The following is a 5573-nucleotide window of genomic DNA, read 5'->3' as shown; positions in this document are numbered from 1 at the left end:
GGAAGACGACTTCTAACAACGGCCCTCTGCCGCCCTCCACTGGGAGAAAAACACGTTTTCACTCGTTTGGTCTCTGCTTGCAAACCCCAAATGTTTTACATGCGTCAGTATTGTGTGAGAGAGGATCTTAATAAATATTAACCATAACGGTTTTTTTTATTTTGCTTTTCATTTTCTTCAACTAACGATCCCAAAAATGTCAAGCTGAAACAGGTCCCTACACCTGCAGGAACATAGGCGGAGCAAGCGGCTCCAAATTGAATGGCACAAGAGATTCCTCATGTCTCCATGCCTTTTTTTATTTCACGCTTTCTAAAAAGACAATTTTAAAAAGGCATAAATATAAATTATAACACTTTTATTTTTTAAAAAGCAAACCCCAAAGGAATATGTATAACATATATAAAATGCATGTTAAATCACATTAAATACTGTATATATACTCGGGGGCGTTTCTGGGCTCTTGAAACATTGGAGGCTTAGCCCAGCCCAGAAATCTTTCATGTTTTCACCTATTTTCACCCACCCCCCACACCTACCTAAAGTAGGTCTATAAAGCAAAAGTAAATGACATATACTTGTATGCCATTTGTGAAACTGAACCTTATACTGACTTTACCTTTACAACATTGAGCTACATTTCAATTATGTATAATGTATCAATACATTATTCTGATTTTTATAATTACTACTGATAATGTGAAAAACTTGGGCATGAAACACGTAATTTCCTGCATTTTGGTGATTTTTTCTGCATTAATTTATTGAGGAAATGTCTTTATTTATATAAAAAGAAACACAAAATTCAGATGACAATTCAGAATATAAAAATATAGTGCAATATAATGCAGTAAGGCTCTCAAGCATTCTGTATTTCTGTCAGATATGTTTCTCCTGTTGATCAACTTTTCTCATTTAATTTAATCTCTGCTGAGTCAACACACATGCATGCATGACTGAAGTAAAGTCTTTAAATGTGCATGTGGCACATTTTCACCTTCAACTCCTGGACTTTAATAGCTCCTGTGTTTCCGAAGGTTATATGCTCTTGTTCAAAACTTTCTGCGCATTCAGACTCTCCCAAAAGTGGTAATATTACCAGAATAAAACTGCAATATAATGTGAATGAAGTCATAATATTTTAACAAAATCTATCTGCCCCTCTGCTGCACGTTATTGCTCTGCTGATATGGTTTTCCCTTTAGACCGTCTGACAGACACAGAGCCCGTCTGGGACTGTATGGATGAGAGGAGCTCACTGCTCTCCATCAGATGTAGAAAACCGAAACTGAAAACACTTTCTGATCAGTCAGAAATCTCACCACAAATCCACAGAAATGTAAACTTCAGCTCCTTTGATAAAGTTTAGCTTACTGGCTTCAGAGGGAAACATCCTGGAGCAGAGAGACAGTCCCAAACAGAGCACAGCGTCTCTGAGTGAGGGGGACAGAGACTGCAAAGCGAGCAATAGGTGTCTGTGTCGCGGTCAGGTGTGCCACGTTATTCTGTCCCTACTTGCGAGTAGCCTCAGTTCTTTGAAGACCTGCGAGACAGACAGGCTGCGCCACATGCACGTGCAGAGGGGGGTGCTATGGGTGCTTGAGCACCTGACCTTTTGCCCTTTGATGTCCAAAGTGCCCTTTTGTCAATGACAAATTTAATTAATTCATTAATTTTTAAATTTGTAAAGGTCATTTTGTGAATGCCTGCCGAATCAAACTATTAGTAAAAATAATTTCGCAGTAAATACAATGACGCACATTATGACCTTTCACCTGATGACCTCATCCGTGACGAGCCCTCCCGTTCACACGCCGTTAGTGATTCAGCAGCTCTGCCTGCAGGACACCTGCGGTCCCGCCGGTAAGAGGGTTTGCCTCAACGTGCTTGTTGTGGGTTGTTGGATGTATTTTACAAGAAAGACGCGAAGAGAGCAGCATAGTAGTTGTATATTGCTGCGTGTCGCCAGTAGAAGTAACTTCAGCTGCCGACTAACACTGTGGCCACAGCTAACGTTGCTTCTACACACAGATAATCTAAAGTTGCTCTGTTCACTTCGTTCTTGCTGTTTGAGGGAGAAAAGTTTCACGGGCATCGTGAGGGCTGGTATTTTTTATATAATTTGACTAAAAACCTTTCACTTGAACTAGGATTATTACAGTAACTTAATAAAAAACGTAGTGTGCCTTAAAATAATTATAAAAACTTTGGTAAAACAGGTTTATTACTTATTCCCCGAATTATAGCCAACTTATCAGCCCTTTTTCAAACGATCATTTAAAATCAGAACAGTATTTGAATAGATAGCAAACCTATTATATGAACTAAATAACTGAAAGTACATTTAATAATGTCAGTGTCAGTATAAAATAAATAATATTCCTGACATCAAAGTAAAGAGTGAAGAAGAAATGGCCCTATTAGATTTCAGACAAAGGTATGAAATGTTAATGTGAAAGGTAAATGCTGCTCTGTCATGGTTATTATGGGCCAACAGAATGAACACACACACATCTTTTTAGATTAATGATTAGACATATAGTCAATCAAAATCCAATATATATCTCAGATTCACAATGCAATATATAAAATCATTATCACAATATTGCCTACACACACACTTGTCTATAGATGTGTCTCACTCTTACCCCTGCCTTGGCTAACCTAGTCCTTTCTCCCAATACTGTTTCCTTCCCAGATTATTTCCCACACTTTTTTGAACCGGGTATCTTATTTCCTCTACCTGCAGCTCTCCGTGTGCAGCAGTCTCTGTGAGCGTCTCCCTCTTATTTTCTCGTAGCAGTCAGCCTTGGCAGCGGCTGCAGCTACAGCAGGTCAGTCATAGTGAGCCGGTCCCAAATACTGTCAGCAATCTTTACATCTTGTCATGGTCACATATTTGTTTCATCAGCTTATATATCTTCTATGTTTGTTATAATATCTCTAGTCACAGATCACCTCCAGTAGTATCAGCAGCAACCAAAGCCGCAGCAGCAACATCCCCAGCAACCCCTCAACAGCAACTGTTCCCTGTAAGTTATGTCACCCCCCATGTTTTAAAGCTAGAGTTGGGTATTCCCTGTGTTTCTTTTTCAAAACTGTGTCACAGCATTTGTTGATGTATCGATACAGAAGCATCTGTATACACATATAATCAAGGATTACATAACAATATATTTCTGTATCGATATGTTGAGAACAGCCAAATCCTTGTTCCATGTGCCCTTTTTATACTTTGAGCACCTGCCCTTCCAAAGGTCTCTGCACGGCCCTGCTGCGCCATTCCGGGCTACAGTCAGAACATCCGGAGCTAAAGCCCCGGGACAATGACCTGGTAGGAAAAAATGACCAGTAGTATATAATTTACTACTGAACACATGCTGAAACTGAGTGATTTCTGTTTCCTCTCCAGTCAAACCCTATATGTTTCTACCTACTACCTCAACCTTCCCGGTGTAACACCAAAATGTGTGACCTATCAGATTCTGTGACTACACCCAAACGACAATGTTTTCCTAACCATAACAAAGTACTTTTGGTGCCCAAACCCAACCGCTTCACATCGTCAACAAAGCCTCTGCCGCTGAACTTCCCATTTGGGTCACAGAATCTGATAGGTCACACATTTTGGTGTCACACCTGCATCTTTATCATTAGGATTAGGAATATTCAGTAGATTTTCTCCAGCTCTGTCACGGTCTTAATGCTCTTACCTTCTCTCTACTTGGAGAAAATGACATTTAATCGCTGTTTAAATCCTCCATATGCCGTGCTCATTTATCATCTGTGAAGGAATCCGTTCATTTCATGGAAAATCCTTAAAAACTCCAGTTTTGTCTGACATTTGCAAATGCTGTCTTTGATCATCTGTAGATGGAGATTAGTTTGATTTATAATACACACATTTGCCTCTTTCTCTTGTTACAAGCAAGTATGCACATTACACTGAGAACAGCTATTATTTAAAAAAGAAATCCATATTCACCCTCATCTTCTACAATGAGTGCATAGCAATCCCATCATATTTAGTTCAATGTTTGTAAACACAACTGGTGTCTATTATTTCTCTCCCCTCTCCCACATTTAATCTCAAACACAAATAATACTAATATAATTTTTCTACTCTGTAACTAACTGGGCAAACATGACAAACAAAACAATGCAGACTAAATTGATCTACAATTAGTTTATTTTTTCTTTGCATTTAATTCATTGAATGTTTCATATATATGGCTAATCATTTACCTCTTCTAACAAGAGAAGGGAGCAAACAAAAACGGTTAGAGGCATGAACCATGACCGGATGGCTAGTAATGTGTAGCAATGTGTAGAAGAAGGTACATTCAGATTGCCTGTTGCACGCATATCCTCTGAAGCATGGACACATACAGTTCCTACTAACTGTTTTCCCCCAAAACACAAAGACAAAGGAAATAAAAACATGACGAAAAGTTAGATCCATCATAAGCAGGAATTCAACTTCAAATGAACTCCTTTAGAGATAACGGATACTGTGGAGTGATGGTGTTTGTATATAAAATAGAATACAGAGCAGCAACACTGCCTGCGTACCTGAGTTGCAACTGGCTTTCCTTTCTCTCATCACTCGTAGCACTTGAACAGCTTGTGAAGGAAAAACACCAAGTCAAAAGAACAAAGCCTTGATTACAAACTAAAGGCTCCACACTGAACTTCATGTTGCACAATAAGCTCTCGTCCTTGGCACTTTATCAGTCAGGCAGAACCAAACTTCGATGACAATTATGAAACAAAAGGTTGAGTTACCAGACACATATCTGTCACTGACATAGATACATACATTTTTATTAATGGCTGAAACAAAAGAAAGGAAGTAAAGCACATACTGACAAAAACAGAGGGGTTGGAGAGTCAGAGGTTTGCCAGTCCATTAAGCAGATAGAAGTTGTTGTTTGCTTGGAAAGTGCAATAATATGTGGAATTTGAATTAAAGAAAAAAAAAAAAAAAAAAAAAAGTTCACAATGTTGTTCCCTTTGAGAACAACTGAAGTCCATGTGAATGGTAAACTTGTGGCCTGCATTTTGCGCAGTACCGTCCTGAAAATAAAATGAGTGTTTTCTCCAGTACAATGTCTGCAGTCTGATAAAACAGTCTATGAGTGTTCTTGTGAAAAAAGATGAAAAGATTCCAAAGAAAATCATCGCAAATCCATCACGGAGACCGTGTCGTTGGTGATGGTGACATGTCCCGCGTGCTGAAAAGGAGAAGGAGATTTGAGTTAGAGTCTGTTCACGTGGACAGAATACAAGCTACAGTGCAGTACTAATTGCAATACATTACTACAGATCATTATTGAAAATGTCCATTTTTATTAACAGAAAAAAATAATATAAAGAAACACAAACGTACTTCCTTTTCCTGGCTGAAAATCAAGACTGTTTAGTTTATGCTTTTTCAACCAGACTGAACTGACTGAAGGCAGGGAGTAAACCAGATATATGGCCCTTGTGTTTACTTAGAGGGTTGTTTTTCCCAGATTACACTCAATATTCTCTCTACTGTACAGTTCTAGCATGCAGCATTCACCACATCT

This window comes from Micropterus salmoides, unplaced genomic scaffold (genome assembly GCF_014851395.1).
Source record: "Micropterus salmoides isolate LMB-PRFRI ecotype aquatic unplaced genomic scaffold, ASM1485139v1 Ms_hic_scaffold_7, whole genome shotgun sequence".
NCBI lineage: Eukaryota > Metazoa > Chordata > Actinopteri > Centrarchiformes > Centrarchidae > Micropterus > Micropterus salmoides.
The sequence above is the reverse complement of the archived record's forward strand: the minus strand, read 5'-3'. Positions refer to the sequence as shown.